This window comes from Erinaceus europaeus, chromosome 3, assembly GCF_950295315.1.
Source record: "Erinaceus europaeus chromosome 3, mEriEur2.1, whole genome shotgun sequence".
Taxonomy (NCBI): Eukaryota; Metazoa; Chordata; class Mammalia; order Eulipotyphla; family Erinaceidae; genus Erinaceus; species Erinaceus europaeus.
Window position 1 is genome coordinate 153759995 of NC_080164.1, and position 22218 is coordinate 153782212.

The 22218-nt window shown below is 43.8% G+C and overlaps 1 protein-coding gene across 13 annotated transcripts in view; it reads left to right on the forward strand.

The window, feature by feature from the left end:
* The window catches only part of APBB2 (amyloid beta precursor protein binding family B member 2), a 420468-nt gene that overhangs the window by 368680 nt on the left and 29570 nt on the right, over nucleotides 1-22218 (forward strand). The window contains exon 1 of one of the 13 annotated variants that reach the window (XM_060188182.1): nucleotides 4356-4505. The exons of the other annotated variants lie outside the window; for them this stretch is intronic. The gene's annotated coding sequence lies outside the window, so the exon portion shown is untranslated. Of the gene's footprint in view, nucleotides 1-4355; nucleotides 4506-22218 lie in introns of those variants that run through there. 13 annotated transcript variants of the gene reach the window in all.

A 22218-nucleotide genomic window follows, 5' to 3' on the forward strand; every position in this document is an offset into this window, starting at 1 on the left:
ATAAAGCATGGCTGAACTTCAAGGAGCACAGAGTCTATTGAGGGGATACACAGAGCTACAACATCATATCAACCAGTGTCTTTATCTTTGTCATTTCCTCCACCCACTTAGAATACCACCACCTTCTTTGGAAATGGGTTTCTCCTTATGGAGAGCATCACCACCTCCAGTCCTCTGAGTCAGAGGAATGGTGCTTATGTGAAAAGAGTCAATCCAGACTCCTTGATTATAATCTTACAGCAAGACCCTGGCTTTTTTGTGTTGATGATTTTTTCAGTGCCATCTGGTTATTCACTGGGGGTGAATCCACCACTCCCAGTGGCCTCCCCCCCTTTTTTTTATTTGAGAGGGAGAGGGAGAAAGAGAGACACCTGTACTTCACCACTGATGAAATTTCCCCTGCAGGTAGGGAGCAGGGGCTTGAACCTGAGTCCTTGAGCATGGTAATGAGTGTACTCTACCCTGTGTATCATTCCTGGCTACTATGCACATTGTAATTTGAGAACCAATAAGCTTTGATGCATTGGTGATTATGGAGTGTAATACAAATACATTTATAAATATTTAAGAAATCATTCAGGGCTTTCTATATTCTAAATTCAGGAAGAATTCCAAATGGCCTCCAAGTTCAAAGCTACTTTTATCTTTGGGTGAGACAATGTAAAGCTCTTTGTGGAGAGTATTTAAGGCTTGTTCAAACTCATATTTATATATTTTCCAACAGCATGTTTTCTAGGAGCAAATTAAAATGCTTTGTTCTATAATAAGTCAACAGCATGAACATTGTTATGACAATCCTGTGACTTTCTTGTTTAATGTTTATATTCATCTAATCAAACAAATTGAAATTGGATTATGGCTGCTACACATTATAGTTGTTATTATCTAGTTTAAATGCTGGTCTGAAGGAAATAAAATTGATTTTTCTATGCTACTTGAGGACATCATAGGTTATTGGTATGCTGGTTGAATTTTCAATTAGGTTTGTACAGATTAGTGCCAGACTCGCTTTTATTTTCTTAATGAGTTATGTAAATAATGTGCAATACATCATCCTAATTAGAGAATCAGGTGACTTAAGAGTTTGATGATCTGCTTCCATATTTTTATTTTACACACATAAGATTTTTTAAGTGGATAGTAATTCTGAGGAACATTTTTATTTTTAGGAAAAAATAATAGAGTATAATTCCATTAAAATGCTCAGTACAGCATTCACACACACTCTCTCTCTTTCTCTCTCATTAAGGTAAAATATATTTTTAAAAAAACTCAGTGCAGTAAGAACTACCTTGTTTTTAGGGATTGTGCTGTAACATATGCCAGCATTTCACAGATAACCAGACTTTTGAAAATTGCCTTCATTCTGCAAACACCTTTTGTGTAATCACCACATCCTATTCGAAGATCCAGTGCTGATCTTTCACAGAAGCCAATATTCCAATACCACTGACTCCTATGTAAGCAGAGTGACAAATGAGAGATTGCAAAGCAAGAAAGACAGTCCCTGAGGAGCAGAGAAAGATTTCATGGAAGAGATGACATTTGTTCTGAACCCTGACTCAGGAGTAGGAATATGCAAAATGGAAATTTGTTTTTTAAATCATGCAGGCAGTGCATGCTGGTTACACCTGGCACTAAAACCCACTGCTTTTCTAAAGGTCGTCATCAAGTGAAAGAGACGGGACTAAGAAGGAAAAGTCTGGGATGCTTTGGGAAAAGAGGGGCTTATGGTAGGAAGATTCTCGGAAGGATATTTAACTGAGAGCTAGGATATAAGGGGGATGAACCAAGAGGGTGAAGCATTTCAAGAGGAGGGGGCAGTTAGTGCAAAGACTCTGAGGTGAAACATAGTTGGGCATATTCCAGAAACTGGAAGATGATGAGACTGGAGCAGAGAGAAAAGAGTGAGAATGTGGCTTTGGTGTTAATCAGAGACAAATTCAGGGCCAGATCACAGTGGGCTCCGAGACCCAGGCAATGATTATGGACTGTATCTCCAGCCAGTCAGAAGTCATGATAGAATTTTAAAGCAGGGGCTTGGACACTCTGATTTGTGACTTTTTTTTTAAGGACACATATATGACTGTTAGGAATATAGCCAGCCTGGAACATGAGTGGAAACAGAGAAACTGTTAGGAGACTACTGTGAAAGAAGATAGTGGTGAAAAGGAGCGGTGACTGTGGAGCTGAGGAGAGGGGACAAGCTGGAGAGAAACAACAGTTGGAAGTACTGTTGGCAGGTCTTGGCAAGCATGACTTTTCTGCCAGCGGACCCTCAGCTGTCACACTGTGCTGTCAGCTCTGGGCATCTGGCAACCTCCTCTGATTTGTTGCTTTCACCCTGGGGTAGGCAGAGAGTCAGATAACCAAACAGACTTGGATTCTGTGTGTGGAAGGAAAGTCAGCTTCAGAAGCTTCGACAGGTGCTCTCCTGTGAAACTGGTTCATGTCTCCGGAACTGGTGATGTCTATTTTGGCTACTAAACTCCCAATCTCAAACTCACACACCTCCTCACTTCTAGTTTAGGTCATATTAATATATACATTTGGTTTCCAGAACAGTTCATTGTAAACAACTCTTCTAGATAACCGTGGCCACAGATTCTTGATTTAACACATGCACAAATGGTTACCAGAAAAACCTAATATAAAATTGTCAGCACAGTTTGGCACTTAAGAAGAACTTTGTAATTGTAGAATGAGTGAGATATTTATTAATATTATTAATTTAAACAGAGCACTGCTCAGCTCTGATTTGTGGTGGTGCAGGGGATTGAACCTGAGACCTTGGAGCTTTAGGCATTAGAGTCTCTATGGATAGCCATTATGCTATCAACCCCCCCCCCATCCTCTTTTTAAAAACTTAACATGAGAGAGAGAGAGAGAACAAAAGCATAATCTCAGCATATGCAGTGCCTGGCATCAAACTCAGTGCTTCATGCTTTTTAAAAAAACTTTATATACTTGTTTTTACTAGAGCACTGTTCATTTCTGGCCTATGATGGTGCTGGAGATTGAACCTGGGACCTTTGGTGCCTCAGGCATGAATGTCTTTTGGCATAACCATTATGCCATCTCCTCCTGCTCAGGACTTCATACTTTGAAGTCCAACACTATAACTACTGACCACCTCTAGCACCACTACTTAATAGTCTTTAAAAACATAAAGATTGAAAAGACTTTCCATAGTGTGTCTCACTAAACTCAGGCAGGAGCTCCTGGTTAACACACTCCCTTGATTTTCTATATATATTTTATACTTTTTCTTTGTTATAGTAATAGTGTATTGAACTTTTGACTATAGCAAAGAAGTAGGACTGATGAACCCTACTATTTCATTTATTTGCTTGCCAAGATAACTTATTCTTGCTCAGAAACTATTAGAAAGAAGAAATACTTTGAGTGAACACAGAATATAGATAGGAAGAGATGTTGACTTGCCTTTTTTCTTTTCATGCTCGTATTTTGCCAGTGACTGGCCAGTACCTTATTTTAAATGCTGTCACTTAGCCAACTGGACACTTTCCTGCTTCAGTGGAGTGGGGGTTTGTTTCTGGAGATGACATTAACAGGCTGGTACTATCATCTAGAGTCTTCAGTGACTTAGAGGTGCCTCCCAAGAAGTAGGGACCAAACAGACAGGTGTGGGGTATCGTGCACCAGTGGCAGGCAATCTGAAGAGAAACAAAAAAAACCTTACAGCTCGGTTCAGAATACACTGCTTCTGGTTTGCTTCTGCTCTGCCTGGACGTTACAAAGGCTTTTTGACTCAGGGTTACTCTCTGAGGCAAGGAGGGAAGGATTGGGGGGGGGGGTGGCGGGGGGGGGGGGCTAGGCTTTGATTAGAAACCCTGCTTCAGGGACTTCAATTTTTAAATATTTATTTATTAGAAGGAGACAGAATGAAACTGAGAGGGGAGAGGGAGATAGAGCAGAAAAGAGACGGAGAGCCACCTGCAGCCCTACTTCACCACTCGTGAAACTTTCCCGCTGCAAGTGGGAACCAGGGGCTTGAACTCCCGTTCTTGAGCACTCTTAATGTGTGCGCTTAACCAAGTGAGCCACCGCCTGGCCCCGGGGTCCTCAATTTCCTAAGGAGGTGAAGTGAGATTTTGAATGAACTTTCTAGGAGGCCCTGTTCCTCAAAGCACGTAGTGTTTGGAAGTGCATGGGAGTTGTTTACATTTCATGCCTTCTTTGCTCTCCTTAGACCAGGACAGAGGTGGTGGGGAGACTGGGAGCACCCAGCGGGAGCACTCGCAGGGAGCATGGCGTGGGTGGGGTGGGAGGGGCGCCTCCCCAGCAGCCAATGGGCGGCGGTGGCGGGCGGGGAGCGCGGGCGGCGCGCGGGGAGGCGCGGACACCACTCCTGAACTTGAGATTGAGCGCCGCGGGGCTGTGTGAGGGGCTGCACCAGGCTGGCTACTGCCTGCACCCCTTGCCCGACCCCAGGAGCTCAGACCACATCTCTGCTCAACCCATAGGCCGACCGGGTGGCCCAGGTGAGATGCGCGGGGAGGGGTGGCGTGCCTTTGTCTGCAGGTGCGTGCAGAGGTGGTGAAAGGATCTGAACCCAAGCTCGCCGCGGGGACAGCGGGGCGGGTTGCGGGGACCCGCGGGACAAAGACACCGCACCGCCCTACCTCCCCGCTTAGCGGGGTGCGGGTGGAAGGGCTGAGGAAGGGTCTTCCCGCCTCGCTGGAAGAGAAGGGCGAGAACTGTATGAAATGAGGAAGGGCCGAGCATGCAATTTACCGACGTGGCGGGAAGCTGTGGGTTGGTGGGCTGTTCACATGGTCTACACTAGGCATTTCTCTTATGGCCAGTGTTGTAGGCTATTTTGCATGCCCTCGGGTGAATCCACATTTATGTCTTCTTGTCCATATTAAGAGGAAAAAATTGCAGGCTCTTGGTAAACCAATTTTTCAATTTAAAGCAAGGTCGTTTAGTGTGGGAGATGGACTGTCCATGCCAAATAATTTTTATTAAGCGATTGAGACTATTGGCGTGAATTCCATATGAGAAAAGGTCGGATTTACAAAATACAGACAAGCAGCCAACTTATTACATACTTGCTTTTTGCATGGAAAAAAAGTGTTTTTTAGTTTTTTTTTAAAGAAAAACATTATTTGAATATTTACTCCCGCACTTGATTAGATCCTCAGGGGCTCTGCATTTCCTATCTGTTATCTATTTCTGTGTTCCAGTACTGTAAGCAGGCACACCTATCGATTCCCTAATTAATGTGTTAGCTGTGAATCTTCATTACTGCCGTGGTTAGAAGGCAGGGGGAGGAAGCAGTCACATTAGTCTTTTTCTCTTTCTGTAAGGCAGCTACAGCCCAGCTTTGACTTACACAGTGAATGGTGGACTCTGCCTAATGTCCTCACTTTGTTCTCTTCTTGGCTTTCCTAGGCAGTTGAGCAGTCATTCCGTCCTCCAACCTTGCTCTGACACAAAAGCAGTTTGTAAGTTTTCTCCCCAAAGTTTAGATATTTGCTACTGCATTTTAGTTGCTGTTTTCTTTGTGAAAGGGTTAGGTGTCCCGAGACCTTTCCTCTTGAGAACTTAAAAAAATGTAACTGAAATTAGCCCTGAATCCATGATTGTTCATTTCACCTATGATTTTCTGTCAAAAGTTTTCTCTGGTTGTTTTTTCAGATTGAAGTGTGACTAGGGGAGAGACTTTCCACAGAGCATCAACTGTTGTGTTGAAGACTATGCCCTTGTTCTTGGCTGACTGGTTATAAGAAAGATACAGAGAGATTCAGAGTGGAAGCCAGGGCTGTATGCTGGTTTGGTCAGGAATTCCACTTTTCTGACACCTGGAATGGTTTTGAATATGTCTTAGCTTTGGAGCAAGAGGGCTAAGTTCTTTATCAAGTCATATATATATTGGGGGATTAATGCTTTACAGTCAATAATAAAAAATACAATAACAAAAAATAAATTACAGTAGTTTGTACATATATAACATCTCTAAGTTTCCCACATAACAATTCAACCCCCTCTAAGTCCTCTGATATCATGTTCCAGGACCTGAAACCCCCCCCACCCCCCACCCGAGAGTCCTTCGCTTTGGTGCAGTACACCAACTTTACCCAGTATTTATTGATCTCTGCTATGTATTAGATATTGGCCATAATGAGAATGGAAAATACACTAAGTCCCTTCTTGCTTTCGTGGACATTTTCTTTCTTTCACATCTTGCTGACATAGGACCCCTTTCAGGTCCTCTGACCTGGAGCACACCTGGGAAGCAATGTGGATGACTCTGAGCTTAGAAGATTGGGTGCTAACAGTTGAGCTGACAGTCAGCTGAGTCCAGGATTGTAGGTGTAAACAGATGGAACAGAAGTTACATCCCTTCCACAAGTGGAGGTACTAATCAGACCAATGGGCCCTTCCTTGTGCAGTGGGGTGGGTCTTGTTGAACCTGATTACTTTGATCATGGATATTCTTAAAGGAGCCAGGAGCTACAAGGAAGACCAGAAGCTGAGTTCTAAAAGTTTGAATAGTGACATTATTTACTTGAATGTGGTAATTCTAGCCTGTTTCAAAATCTTTCAGTCACTCAGTCTCTTAGTCTCACCTCAGTGCTTTCATCTTGACCAGCCTTTCAGGGAGACATTTTATTCTGTATCACATACTGAACAAGGTTTTCATCTGTCCACCATCTCCCACATTTGGAGAGGTAACTGGGGACACAGTTGGAAATCCTGTTTACTTTCTCTGATTTTTCTGTTCCCACAAATTCCCAGAGTGTTGTGAAAATATACTACCTATGGGGGCTGGGCAGTAGCACATCCAGTTAAGTGCACATATCACCATGCATATGTGATATGCACCATGCACATATCACCAGGTTCAAGCCCCCACTCCTTACCTGCAGGGAGGCACTTCATAAGGAGTGAAGTAGGGCTGCAGGTGTCTCTGTTTCTCCCTCTCTATCTCCCCTCCCCTCTCAGTTTCTCTCTGTCCTGTCAAAGAGGAAAAAAGGGAGGGGCAGGAAATGGTCACCAGGAGTGGTTGATTTATAGTGCCAGCACCGAGCCATAGCGATAACCCTGGGAAGAAAAAAAAATACTACCTAGTACTGGAAGGTGTTCTTTTCTTGGTGTCTGTTTTACAAACAGAATATGATGTTTGGAAGAAATTCTCAGACCTTGGATTCCTCTGGCGTTAACACGGTATCTCAGGTACACTCCATAACTACTCTGATTGTTGTGTGGATAAATGGACAAATGTAGATGAAACTATTTCATTTTCTATTTTTAGAGCTTACCTGTGACCATGACTTTATTTATAATGTGTATGTTAATTTTTAGGTGAAAGGTCTCACCTATTATGTGCCAGGCATCTTGGGAGATGAGACAGACATGGTTCAAAGAGCCCAGGAGATGGTTGGGAGGTGGGGGACAGGGGACAGGTGGTAGGGGAGGGCAGCTCAGCAGGTAAGCACAGGCTTTTCATACATGACACCCTAAATTCTATCCTGGTAGTACATGAAAGCATCAAAGGACAGAGATGGAAAAATCTTTATGGATGGTGGAGTATTCTTTGATATCTCTCTCTCCCTGATAAATAAAAAATTAGAATTGGGCCAGGGAGGTAGAACATTGAGTAGCTCAGTGGGAAAAGGGGTACTAAGTGCTTCCTACAAGGTGACAAGGTTCCACCTGGGCTTGAAGGTTGCAAAGAAGCCAGGCATATGGGGAGCAAGTAGGCAGCTGTAATTGAAACACACAGTATGCTCAGGACTGGGAAAACAGGCTGGAATCAGGAACCAGAAGGCTGGTGGTAGACACTGGGCTGGAAGAGGTAGGTAGGGACAAGCTCATACAAGGCTTTTTGACTCTGAGCGCAGTTTTTTGTTTGTTTGTTTGTTTTTGTTTTATTTTGTTTTTCTGCCAGGGTTATTGCTGGAGCTCAGTGCCTGCACTATGAATCCATTGCTCCTGGAGGCTATATTTTCCCTTTTGTTGCCCTTATCATTGTTGTTGTTATTGTTGTTGTTATTACGGTCGTTGTTGTTGGATAGGATAGAGAGAAATCGAGAGAGGAGGGGAATACAGAGATGGGGAGAGAAAGATAGACAGACAACTTTAGACCTGCTTCACCACTTGTGAAGTGACCCCCTGCAGGTGGGGAGCCTGGGGCTCGAACCAGGATCCCTATGCAGGTCCTTGCACTTTGCACCATGTTCACTTAACCCACTGTGCTACCGCCCAGCCCCCTTTGTGTTTTTAATAGATGGCATAAAAGACTTTTGAAAGGTGGTAACTGGGGGAGTGCCATGACCTCATTTATTTCATGGGGAAGGTTGTAGTGCCTATAGGCCAAGGGGATTGGCTTTTAGAAATAGGTAGAATCTGGGGAAGCCAGTTAGCAAGTCCTGATTCAGGAAAGATCAGTCATGGCAGAGAGAATAAAAATAAGCGGGTTGTGAAGATTGAACTAGATGAATCTATTGGAGGAAATGCAGAAAGATGAGTCATCTAGAACCACACCTAGACATTTAGTTTCTTTATTTCTGTTGGAGATATGTTAGTAATAGAATGTTTACATAAAACAGCATTAAGGAGTGGAGCAACTCCCCTCCAGTGTATATTGTCTCAAGTTCTTGTCTAACTTTTTCCCCTTCCAATATGAATGAGCAGCTATGCCCAGTGGAGTGCTGGGCATTGGACCATTGCCTCCAGACGGTTTGACTCTTTATTTCCTTGGTTGCTCTTCTCAGCTGGTGTCATTAAAAATAAAAAATAAGGATCAAAGTAAAATAGATTTAGCTTTTTTAATTAAAAAAATTGTTTTTGGGGGGAGTCAGGTGGTAGCGCAGTGGGTTAAGCGCACGTGGCGCGCAAAGCACAAGGACCTGCGTAAGGATCCTGGTTTGAGCACCTGACTCTCCACCTGCAGGGGAGTCACTTCACAGGCAGTGAAGGAGGTCTGCAGGTGTCTGTCTTTCTCTTCCCATCTCTGTCTTCCCCTCCTCTCTCCATTTCTCTCTGTCCTATCCAACAACAGTGACATCAATAACCACAACAATGTTAAACAACAAGGAACAAAAGGGAAAATAAATAAATAGAAAAAAATTATTTTTTTAAAGTGAAAGTATAGATTAGTAAAGTGAAAATAAAGAGGCATTCCAAAGGGGTTAAACTATCCCAAGATTAGGGGGAAGGGTGCAGCTTTAGGCCATATATAATTATTCTGCCTTTGTTCACAGTTTTGTAAGAAGCCATTGATAACTGCTTTTGGACGTCCTAGTTCCACATGCAACACCTTTTGCAGTTTCAACAACTGGTATCCTCTATCATTATAGAGACAGTATTAAAGGGAAGAAGATAGATAGATAGATAGATAGATAGATAGATAGATAGATAGATAGATAGATAGGAAACTACAACACTGCTTCACCATTCATGAAGCTTCCTCCTTGCAGGTGGGGAAGGGAGGCTTGAACCTGGGCCCTTGCACACTGTAACATGTGCTCTCTACAGGGTACACCATTGCCCAACCCCGAGTTTTGTTTGTTCAGGTGTCTGTTTTAAGTAGAAAGACAGTATGTTTTATCTATAATGTAGGGGCATTAACTAGTTTTCTGATTGTATATAATGGGATGTTTTTGGTCACCTCCTTAACTTTGCATTTCTGAACTTGAAAGCTTAAAGCTTCTTTGTCAGGGGACCTCAAAAATCAACTTTGGTTTGGTTTTGTAAAATAACACTGAAAAAGGAAATACTCCTACAATTGAAGGGACAGGTTCCTTTGGGTCGGGGGCGGGGCAAATGTGACTGGTGCTACCAGCCTTTCTGATCTGGATGCTTGGACTGGTTCTTGTAGCACATGTAAGCTTGTCTGGGGATGAATAAATTATGGCAGTTGAAATAATTATGGCCGAGGAAAAGCAGCAGCAGAGAACATATCTGACAACTGGGACTGATGTGGCCTGATTCTGTCATGTCAGAGCATGCATCTGTTTGCTAGGTTACATGAAAACGATGTTTTCAAGAAGTCTGGAGTGTGTGTAATTTTTCTTCCTCTCCCCTCTAAAACATTCTAAGTGGAGTCAAGCTTACTCATAACCGTTTTTTTTTTTTTTTTTGCCTCCAGGGGCTCGGTGCCTGCACTAGGAATCCACTGCTCCTGGAGGCCATCTCTTCCCTTTTTGTTGCCCTTGTTGTTTTTTGTTTGTTTGTTTGTTTTTGTTTTTTATTTAAGAAAGGAGACATTAACAAAACTATAGAATAAGAGGGGTACAATTCCGCACAATTCCCATAACCCGATCTCCATATCCCATCCTCTCCCCTAATTGCCTTCCCATTCTCTATCTCTCTGGGAGTATGGATCCAGGGTCGTTGTGGGTTGCAGAGGGTGCAAAGTCTGGCTTTTGTTAATTGCTTCCCCGCTGAACATGGGCGTTGACTGGTCGATCCATACTCCCAGTCTGCCTCTCTCTTTCCCTAGTAGGGTGGGGCTCTGAGGAAGCAGAGCTCCAGTACACATTGATGGGGTCGTCTGTCCAGGGAAGTCTGGTCAGCATCTTGCTGGCATCCGGAACCTGGTGGCTGAAAAGAGAGTTAACATACAAAGCCAAACAAATTGTTGAACAGTCATGGACCTAAAGACTAGAATAGTGCAGATGAAGTGTTGGGGGTATTCCCTGCATGCTCTTGTGTACTTCTGCTTTCAGGTATATATTTTTCACTAGTTTATGGACACATGTGAACCTATGCTCTATCTCAGGGGACCTGGACTATATCTAGGTTTGGGGACTTTTGGGGAGTGGACCACCTGGAATGGAATTATACTATGAAAGGAAAGGTCTCACCCGAGTGATGAAGCTGAAGGGTTGTCATTCCACACCTGAAGTCTCTGGTCACAGTCTGAAGTGAAGCATGTTGGGGTGGCACTTGTTGTGTTGATTAGGTTGCAATATTATTTGATATGAATTGAGAGCAGCAAGCAGAAAAGTGTGCCCCACCCTAAGGTTCCAGGACTGGGGGAAATATAGGCTCTATAGTGGAAATGCGAAGTTCCTGTTGTCTTAGGGTTCAAGAAGACAATGGATAGTTATTGTTATCGTCACATTATTTGGTGATAGGGTTAACTTTGGAAAGTCCCTTTGTTAGGGTTTGGGGTATAAAACCCAGCATCTTGTATATAGCTGTGTGTTTCTGTTCTCCCTGGTCTAGGCTTTTGAGAGAGTCAACATATCAAAGACAGCCTGTGTATTAAAAAGACTCAGTCTGTGTTTTAAGAAGTTCTAGACATATGATCAATTTTTCCCCTCTCATATTTATTAAACAGTGGTTTATATGCTTACACTTTAATAGGATTGTACATAAACACCACTCCCACCACTAAAAGACTGTGTCCCATCCCCACCACCCACCCCTGTCCCCCCTCCCCCGCCACGCCGGGAAGCCCAGTGGCCACTCTCCCCTTCACCACAGTGTTTTTACATTGGTGCCCTGCTCTCGATTTAATCAGATCCTGCTTTTAGTTTCCCTTTCTGTTCTTCTTTCTCAACTTGTGTTGTTTTTATTGTCACGTTATTATTATTTTTTAAAGATTTTCTTAATATTTATTTATTCGTTTTTGTTGCCCTTGTTTTATTGTTGTAGTTATTTTGTTGTAGTTACTGATGTCGTCATTGTTGGATAGGACAGAGAAATGGAGAGAGGAGGGGAGAGAAAGATAAGACACCCGAAGACCTGCTTCACCGCTTGTGAAGTGACTCTCCTGCAGGTGGGGAGCCAGGGGCTCAAACCTGGATCCTTACGCTGGTCCTTGAGCTTTGCGACACGTGCACTCAACCTGCTGCACTACTGCCTCCCCTGTTGTTGTTATTATTAATGTTGTCGCTGTTGTTAGACAGGACAGAGAGAAATGGAGAGAGGAGGGGAAGACAGAGGGGGAGAGAATGATAGACACCTGCAGACCTGCTTCACCAACTGTGGAGCAACCCCCTGCAGGTGGGGAGCCGGGGGCTTGAACTGGGATCCTTGCACCGGTCCTTGCTCTTTACTCCATGTATGCTTAACCCGCTGCACTAATGCCCGGCCCCCCTCATAACATTTTTGAAAAAAAAAAATATTTGGGGCAGAACTCTGTATTGATTCTGGTTCTCATATTGAGCATCCTTGTAATATTTCAGTTGAGCAAGAGTTTTTGAGTCCTAAAGAAAGTGCAAATTGGAGGTGTTATTCCTGCATCTTGGTGGAATGACTCTTAGTTATACTGGTCATGATGGCAAGGATTATCCCACCACCTCAGCCCGCCAGTCATGTGTGTGTGCTGGGTTTAGCACACTGCCGTTGCCATCTTAAAATTCACATGGAGCCTTGAGTTTTCATTTTGCACAGCCCCACCAGTTATTTAGCCAATGCTTGTCACACACCTGGTGTTGCACACCTGGATCAGGTTGTCATCTAGAGCAGGGTTTGGCTTTTTGGGTTTTTTTTCCCCTGTAATCAGTTTAATATGGAATATCTTCAACTTTGTGGGTCACATACTGTCTTTGCAGTTATTCAGCTCTGTCCTTGGAGCGCAAAGAAAACCTTAAACAGTAATAGACCCACTGGTGTAGCTGTGACCCAGCGAAACCTTATTTTTGAAAAGAGACAGAGAGCAGGTGGTCTGTGATCCTGAGTCCATAGCTTGCTGTCCCTGATTTAAAGGGTCTGAATGGAACCTACAGTGAGAGCCGAAATGAGGACCTTGCCCTTCGGAAAGAAGAAGACTGGTCCTCCGTGACCACATTTACAATGTTCTGAAGACTAGTCTCCAAAGAGAACTTTTGGAGAAAGCTGTTCAGGGAACTTCCGTAACAATTATTCATATACCCCCATATTCACACTTCACTTCTTCAGGATGGTGTGGTTATTTTACTTGCCAAATATGAACAAATAGGGACAGTAAGAAAGAGAACTAAGTTTAATAAAAATAGATGCTACTGTAGTGGGCTTTTTGGTTTGGGTTCTAAAAACTTTTATCATATCTCATGGAAAAGTAATCTGGGGTTGTCAAAATAGCTCACCTGGATAGTGCATCTGCTTTTGTCATGCTTGCAACCCAGGCTTGAACCCAGTCTCCACCGTAGTGGGGGAAGCTTCAGTGCTGCGGCAGTTTTCACTCTCTGTTGTCTCTCAGTCTCTGTCTCACTGTTTCTACCTGAAAGAGTAAACCTGGAGTGGTGAAACCCCAATGACCACAAAATACAAAAAGGACTTTTAGGTGAGGAAACCAAGTGCCTGCAAAAAAGTAATATTAGGAGGGGTGTGTATGTTCCTGCAATGACACCAAAGGACCTCTGGAAGGGCATCAATGCCCTGTGGCTGCCTCCTGCATGTGCCAAAGCAGCACACTATCCAAGTGAACTGTTATGCCAGCCCTCTTCATTCTGCCCCTGCTTGAGGGACAGTGTACTGCCCAAGCTCTTTCCCCTAAGTCCTGAGCAAGGTTTCTCTCTTTAGGTAGCAATAGGGAAGGAAAAAAAAACTATCTGGGGAGTCAGTCTTGATAGAAATCAATCTCCACGGGAAATTTATATATTGATTTCTTCAGGAGCAGAGGAGCCATTCTTTAGACAGATGTTTTGAAGCAGGAATCTAGTTAGGGGCTCTGGAAGTGTTACTGTTAATTCTGCTGGAGATGAACAGGGTATAGATTTGCTTGCTTCAAATAGAGTCACAAGAGATTAATAAGCTCCTCAGAACTTGTCTCCTGCCCATTCAGATGAAATATATGTTTTATTAACGTTGTCTCAGATGACATGAAAACAGAACATGAACGAACACCGTTTATAAAATGTGATCTGTAGTGAACAATAGCTGAAAAAAAATGCAGCCAACTCCTTAACCTCCAGCATCATTCTCCTAGGCTCTTACCAGCAATATTCAGGAATAAGGGAGGGACACCTTCTGTTTGCCCTGTTGGTCATTTGTTCGTTCGTTCATTCATTCATTCATTCATTCATTCACTCATGTATGCTTACTGATGATCTGTTACATGCCAGGCAATGGGAATCGAACAAGAGAGGTTCCTGCTCCCAGGGACTTTACTTTATGTGTGTGGCGGGGAGAGGGGAGCAGACATGAAGCAAATAAGCAGGGTAGGCTGTGTGTGTGTTGTCTTGTGTGCGTCACTAGGGATTTCCCCTATCCAAGTCTGAGTTTTTCTTTCTTCTTTCTCACTCTAATCTTTATTATTATTATTATTATTATTATTATTGATTTAATAATGATCAACAAGACAGTAGATTGAATTTTTTAACAGTGGACTTAAGTTGTTAATACATTTCCAATAATGATTATTTCTTTGAAATATTAAATCACCTATATTATTAAACCAGGGAGGCCAGAAGCAACTGGATGTGCCACTATATAAGATACAGCTATGTGTAGTTAGCATTAAATGACATAAATTATAGTGGGGTCTTATATGATACAGCAGATCCTAACCATGGAATTTTCAAAGTAAACCAAATTCTCTCTAGTTTTTGCTTTTTGTTTGTTTGTTTTAATTTTAGAGAAAAGAGCCAACAACAGGGAGTGGTATCGCTGCCCTGCTCCACATTTAAGGTGTGATTCTCTACTGTGGTGCTCAGATGAGGTCATGTGCTCCACCAAATGAATTGTCTCCTGACTGAATCAGGGTAGTTTTGGGTGGCTGTGTTAACAGTGACTGGGTGTCCCAAATAGGTCATTTGGAGGCAGCAACAAAGGGGGTGGGGGAGTCTTCTTTGGGAGAGCTGGGGAATTAACAACCAGACAGCAGAAACAGTGAGTACAGAGACTCTCATAGATGAGATTTATTTTATTTGCCACCAGGGTTATCACTCAGTGCCTGCATGATACAACTCCTGGCAGCCATCTTTCTTTCTTCCTTCCTCTCTTCCTCCCTCCCTCCCTTCCTTTCTTTCTTTCTTCTTTTTTTTTTCTTTTTTTCAGATAACAAAAGAGAACTAGAGAGGGAGAGAATGAAAGACAGTCAGCACCCCCACCCTCACCCCAAAGCCGCTCTTAGGTGGTGGTCAGGGGCCTGAACGCTGATCCTCCCACATGGCGTGTATTTATTCACCAGGTGTGCTCCTCCCAGCCTTTCACTCCGTATAGATGTGATCTAAGAAGAAAAGCGACAGTGAATAAATACAAGGTGGCTCCTCTGGACTGCGGTCTATTGCAGCAGGTCCAGGCTTTCAAAAGAAGGGAGGAAGGAGCACTAGGAGGTTGGGAATCTGACGCCCAGTGGAGGGACAGGAATAGGATGACGGTATGATGGAGGGTGAGTTCTGCTAACAGCTGTCTTGGGAAAATGTGGAAAGGGTCCCTCATGATAATAATCCTATACGTCCCTCAACACTCCCTCAACCAAGTGATACTGAAGCTGGGGGGGGGGGGTCCAGGGCAGAAACACACAGAGAGAGACAGAGAGACAGAAAGGATATATAGACCCAAGTGTGGCCAGAACTCAATAGACATGGGTGGGCGGCAGGCATGGCAGGAAGTGAAGCCCAAAAGACAGCAGGATGAGTGACTTCTGTGCAGAGGAAGATGAAATCCTCAGCCTTTGCCCAGAAAAGGCAGTTAAACCCAGCACAGCTCGTCATTATTGACACCAGGTCGAATTCAACTACATACCCAGAGACAGAAACAGGAGCAGAGTTGAGGCCACCTCTCTTCTGCAAAGGGTGGGGGTTTCTAAAGAGTACCTATTAGTCCAAAAGGAGGCAGATTTGCATGTCCCCTGAAAGCAACACAGCAGAGACCAGGCAGGTGGACCTGTGTTCCATTTGCAGATCTACTTCTTCTCTTTGATGTGGGAGTTTTTAGCAGGTCCCTTCAGTTCTCTGCACCTGACAGTTCTCCTGAGTGCTAATAAATGAGAAGCACAGCGCTTCACCCACAGGTTTGGTGTGTGACGGCAATGATGTGCGTCCTCTCTGGGTAGGAGATTCAGTAACTGGAAACACTACACCACTGTGTTACTAGCAATCAGCCTATACCAGTGTCTCTTTCCTTTTTTTTTCTTCCTTTCTTTCTTTCTTTTTTTTTTTTTTTTTTGTGTGTGTGTTTTTGAGTTCACAGATTAGCAGGCATTGTGTCTAGTTAAAGGTCTCCAAAAGTCAAATGAAAGCCAAACACTTGGCTTTCCGAGTTAACCATACTAGTACTGTTTGTATCTGCACAAAGAAATGGTAGTTTGCTATCTAGAAATAGCCGTAAGGGCTGGCAAAAATAGCTTGCCTGGGTAGTACACTGCTTTGCCATGTGTGCAACCTAGGTTCAAGCCCAGTTTCCACTGCGCTGAAGGAAGTTTTCTGTGCCGTGTGCTGGCTCTCCTTACTCCTCTTTTGTCTTTATATCTCTATATCTGAAAAAGTCACTACAGAGTGGTAAAGCACTAGTGATGCTAAAGAAATAAAAGTAGTAAAATAAATAGAAATAATCATGAACCCACTTAGACATTTAGAAACAGATTTTAAGCATACCCCCTGCAGAAGGCCCTCCACTCACTCATAGGCTCACTGTGGTTTTTCATTTTATTTTGTTTTACCAGAGCACTGCTCAGCTCTGACTTATGCTGTGCTGAGGATTGAACCTGAGGCCTTTGGGGCCTCAGGCAGGAAAGTCTTTTTTTTATAACCATTATACTATCTCCTTAGCTCTCACTGTGGTTTTAACTTGATCTCTTGTCCACACCTTGTCCATGTTTCCTGCCCTTCTGGTGCTTCTTGAATGGAAACCATTTTCCCTGGTAAGGAGATCTATCATCTCCGCTGTATCAAAGTCTTTAAACATACACACATTTCAGCACCTCCTGATGAGAGCCTTCTGGGTATCAAGTATAAATTGGTCTTCTTTTACCTTCTGAACTCTCCAGAAAGAAGCCAGTCCATGGTTTCACAAGTGAGGTAGATTTGCATAATTTCCTCCTTTGATTCTGCCTTACACTTTATACCCTGAAATCGTAACACAGTTGAGTCATGTGTATTTGTTCTCTTTTCCCTCAAGTATTTAGAAACACAAGGTGGTGGTGTGAGAGAAAGAAAGAAAGAAAGACCCGCAATCAGCAGAGATGAAAACAAATGCTCCTTAATTCTGGTTTTCTGCTTAGATGGATTAAAAAAAAAATACTCATGGGAGTCACGGTAGCACAGCAGGTTAAGTGCATGTGGTGCAAAGAGCACCGAACAGGCGGAAGGATCCCGGTCTGAGCCCTGGCTCCCCACCTGCAGGGGAGTCCCTTCACTAGCGGTGAAGCAGGTCTGCAGGTGTCTGTCTTTCTCTCCCCCTCTCTGTCTTCCCCTCCTCTCTCCATTTCTCTCTGTCCTATCCCACAACGACGACATCAGTAACAACAACAATAATAACTACAACAATAAAAAACAACAAGGGCAACAAAGTGAATAAATAAATATTTTTAAAAAATACTCATTTCCCGGTTGTTCTCAAATATCCCTTTTTTCCCCCTCATTAGTAAGCTGACTGCTAACTATTGTGTCTTCCTTCCAATGGCTTGAGAAAGCCCTTTGTTTAAAAGAATGTGCCTTGAATTTCAATAGCCTTAAACCACTTTAGAGCCTCAGCTTCACATTCCTGCTGGAACTTTCCAGCCTGTGCCTGCAGGTTAGCAGTTAGCAGGCTATGGGGGGGAGGGGAAGGGGGAGTAGGGGACATGGGAGGTGGGATAGGAGCTGGCTTTGCAGAGTAAGGTACCCTGGTTAGAGGCAGGTGTTTCCCCGGAGCACCATAGCCCTGGGAAGGACAGATCCTTCCCCTGTACTGAGTTCTCTGAAACTCACCAGATGGTAAATTTGCATGAAATTGGAATTCAGATTCAAGGTCCTTCACCTGCAGGCTGTGAACTCCAAAGGGGTGGTCTGCAAATTAATGTCAGATATCACTACTCCTACTCCCTGACTCTGCCAACACTGTTCTGTTGTGACTCTGTGCATTTTTCTTTTTCTGGAGTGAATTCATCAGAATCCCAAAGGGTTGTGATGCAGAACAGTTTAGGAACCTTCCTATTGGCAGACTGCTGGCTCCTCCCCCCCCCAATCTGGTTTTCCCACAGGACCTAGAACCCCATCAACCTCACCTCCTAGATCAGAAAGTAGTGGGAAGCAGAGTTCCGCACTGAGGGAGGGAGAAGTCCACTGGAGTCAGCTTTGCGCCCTCAGTTTATGGGAGTGGGCGGGGCTGGTGAAATAGCTCACTTGGATAGTGCCCTGATTTGCCATCTATGCACCAGGTTAAAACCCAGCTCCTGCTGCATTGAAGGAAACTTCAGCGTTGTGATCTCTTTCACTCTCTCTGCCTCGCTGCCTCTCTGTCTATCTAAAAAGAGAAAAGGGGCGAGTCGGGCAGTAGAGCAGCGGGTTAAGCACAGGTGACACAAAGCGCAAGGACCGGCATAAGGATCCCGGTTCGAGCCCTGGCTCCCCACCTGCAGGGGAGTCGCTTCACAAGCACTGAAGCAGATCTGCATGTGTCTCTCTCTCCCCCTCTCTGTCTTCCCCTCCTCTCTCCATTTCTCTCTGTCCTGTCCAACAACGACGACATCAATCATAACTACAACAATAAAACAACAAGGGCAACAAAAGGAAATAAATAATAAATAAATATTTTAAAAGAGAGAAAATGGAAAGGGGAGGTAGAGAGGTCGATGGTTGTGCCTTGCCCACAGAGTAGGTGGCAGTGCCAGGGCCTGGGAGATGTGTCTTCTTCCCCAACCAAGGTTGGAATAGACATTGTCATTCTAGCGTACTATTTATTCCCTGAGGACTTTCCTATTCATTTGGATGCCCGGTTACACATACCAAGTGGTTCCATTATTTCATGGTTACTTCAATGAAAACATTGCCAGTTACACCCATATTCATTTTCCCAAGAAACGGGTGCCAAGAGCATGCTGATCCAGCAGCTTTGGGGTATGCGGCTGGTGTGGAATTAATTTCGGGGTTGAATTCTTCCCCAGTGGCAGCTTCTACAGCAAAAAGGGCATACACAGGAGCCACCTCTAAATTTAGCCCTCTTCGCTCTCAGAATGGCTCGGCTCCTGCAGAAGCCCAGCTTTGGGCTGATGTTTTCTCCCTGGCAAATTTACAAGGTGTGGAATTGGCAGAGCAGCTGCCACTGTCTGTGACCCTCCTGCATTTTTGAATGACATTTCAGAGATCACTCCAGAGTCCCTATGTATGTCTGATTTTTACTTCCACACCTAACTGAAGCCATGTCTGTTAACCCTAGAAGAACTAACCTTGTTAAATGTTTGCAATATTATCACCCTGCCTGAGGGAGAAACATCCTAACTGCCTATGAATGTTATTTCCTTAAGTGATTAACTAGCAATGGATCTGATTTAAAATAGCCAGGACTCCAGTACTAACTATACACACAAAAAATAAATTGCATTCTCAGGCCTATAGGCTTAAAGTAATTGGGCAAAAGTGTTTGCCTTACAAACAGACCTTTTTGCTGGTTTGTTTTGTTTTGTTTGCATCACAGGGGCCTTGCACATACATGATTCTACCACTGCAGGCTGACTTTTTCAGATAGAGACAAAGAAAGAGGAAGATGGGGGCCAGGTGGTGGCACACCTGGTTGAGTGCACATTTGCAAGAACCCGGTTCAAGCTCATGGCCCCACCTGCAGGGAGAAAGCTTTGAAAGTGGTGGAGCAGGGCTGTAGGTATCTCTCTGTCTCTCCCCTCTCAATTTCTGGCTGTCTCTATCCAATAAATAAGTAAGGATAATTTAAAAAAAAAGAAAAAGGAAGCCACTCCATGATACCAGAGCTTTTCCAAGGGCTGTGGCATTCCCATATGGCACCTGGACTGAGTCACGCACATGGCAAGGCAGGTTCGACATTGAGGTATCTCTCCAGCCTCCTACACATAAACTTTTTATGAAAAATAAATTTAAAATTTTTTAAGTCAGGCCAGGTGGTGGCACATCAGGTTGAGCATACATGTTACCATGTGCCAGGACCCAGAGTCAAGCCTTCAGCCCCCATCTGTAGGGGAGAAAGCTTTGTAAGTGGTGAAGCAGTGCTGCAGATGTCTCTCTTCCTCTCTGTCTCCCCCCTCTCTCAATTTCTCTCTGATTCTATCCATTAAAGAAATTAATATTAAAAGTCAGTGGTCATTTACTTCTTATGATGTACTCATAGTTATTTTTTTAAAAATGTAAGTCTTTGGCATAAATCAAGAGGTAGTCATAAAGTGTTTCCCTGCTTGTTCTTTGTAAGAATCAAAGCTCTTATGGAATCCTTTGCTGATAAAAAGTTGGCTCTACCAAAAAGAGAAGGACAAATATCAAATGATCTAACTTATTAGAGGAACATAACAAAGCAGGGAACAGGGATTGGGAATTGGGCTTTAGCACAGCAGGTTAAGCGCAGGTGGCATAAGGATCCCGGTTCAAGCCCTGGCTCCCCACCTGTAGGGGAGTCCCTTCACAGGCGGTGTAGTAGGTCTGCAGGTGTCTATTTTTCTCTCCCCCTCTCTGTCTTCCCCCTCCTCTCCATTTCTCTCTGTCCTATCCAACAACAATAATAACTACAACAATAAAACAACAAGGACAACACAAGGGAATAAATAAATTAAATTAAATTTTAAAAAAAGAAAGGAAGGAAAAAAAAGTAGGGAACAGGGAGGGAGAGCACAAAGTGAAACACGCACTGGGCATGGTATATTGCACCAAACCAAAGGATTCTGGGGAGTGAGAGGGAGGGAGGATAGGAAGAAAACTCTGGGGGCCTATTATATAATGAAATCGTGTGCATATGTCAATGATTACACTGTAAAGCATTAACCCCCGCAATAAAAATTAAAAAAAAAAATTGGGTCTAGGAGATTCCTACAGCATGTGATCTGAAATGAGACACCAAAGACTCAATTAAAGTGATTTGCTTGCTACTTCCAAACTGAGACTAGAATCCAGGTCTTTAGACTCCTTGCTGATCTACTAAGCTTTCTCCAGAGACTAACTTTGACAAGGGGCCAAGACAATGTAGCTCCCTCCCCCCCATACTGAGTGGCATCCAGCCATATTTCCCAGGGGGATATCCCTTCCTTGGGAGACTTTTCCCCTCCAGTGCGACCTAGGTGAGCCAGCCAAAGCATGAAACAGCCAAGGTGACTGTAGTGACAAATATGATTGTGATGCAGTTCGCTTTGTTGCATGCCAGACGCTCTCTTCCACACATCATCCCGTTTAATTGTCGTTATTACCCTGAAATGGATGGCCTGTTCCCTTTTGCACTGACCAGGAAGTGTTCCTAAGCGCTCACCATCTCAATGCAGTGCTCAGGAGAAAGAGAAGGTAAGTCAGTGCCCAAGGGGATATGACTGCCAGCAGGATTTGAACACAGCTCCGTCTACTTTTTTAACCTGTAAAAGGCCCCTCTCAGGAATTTTCAGCCGCCTTTTCCTATTACAAAAGCTCATAAGCCACAGGAAGGGGATAGCTTTGTCCCTCTGTTTATCTAAGCTCCAGGTTCTTGGCCAAACTCTTTTGCCTTATCTTAAATATCTGGGTCCTGGGAGTCGGGTGGTAGTGCAGCGGGTTAAGTGCACTTGGCGTAAAGTGAAAGGATCGGCGTAAGGTTCCTGGTTCGAACCCTCAGCTCCCCACCTACAGGAGAGTTGCTTCACAAGCAGTGAAGCAGGTCTGCAGGTGTCTATTTTTCTCTCCCCCTCTCTTTCTTCCCCTCCTCTCGCCATTTCTCTCAGTCCTGTCCAACAATGACGACGACATCAATAACAACAATAACTACAGCAATAAAACAACAAGGGCAACGAAAGGGAATAAATAAAAAAATAAATATTTAAAAAATATCTGGGTCCTTTGAGAAACACGATCTGGTTCTGTAAAAAAAAAAAGTGGGGAGTGGGGTGGGGGAAGGATCATCATGGGACCATTTAAAGACTGAAATTAGAGAGTCCTTCACCCCCATAATCAACTCTCAATTTTACTGTGTTCTAGCTATATGACCTTGGTCAACTCTGAACTAGGATCTTCTTCTTTTTGGTGAGAACAATGATGTTTATCTTGTCAGGTTGCTATAAGGGCAACCTGGACCAGAGCTCAGTTGTCAGGAATCTTATTGTAATGGTCACATATTTCATGCTGTCGGGCCTGGTTGTGTGTGTGTGTGTGTGTGTGTGTGTGTTGCCTGCCTGTGTTCATTCCCCCAGGCCAA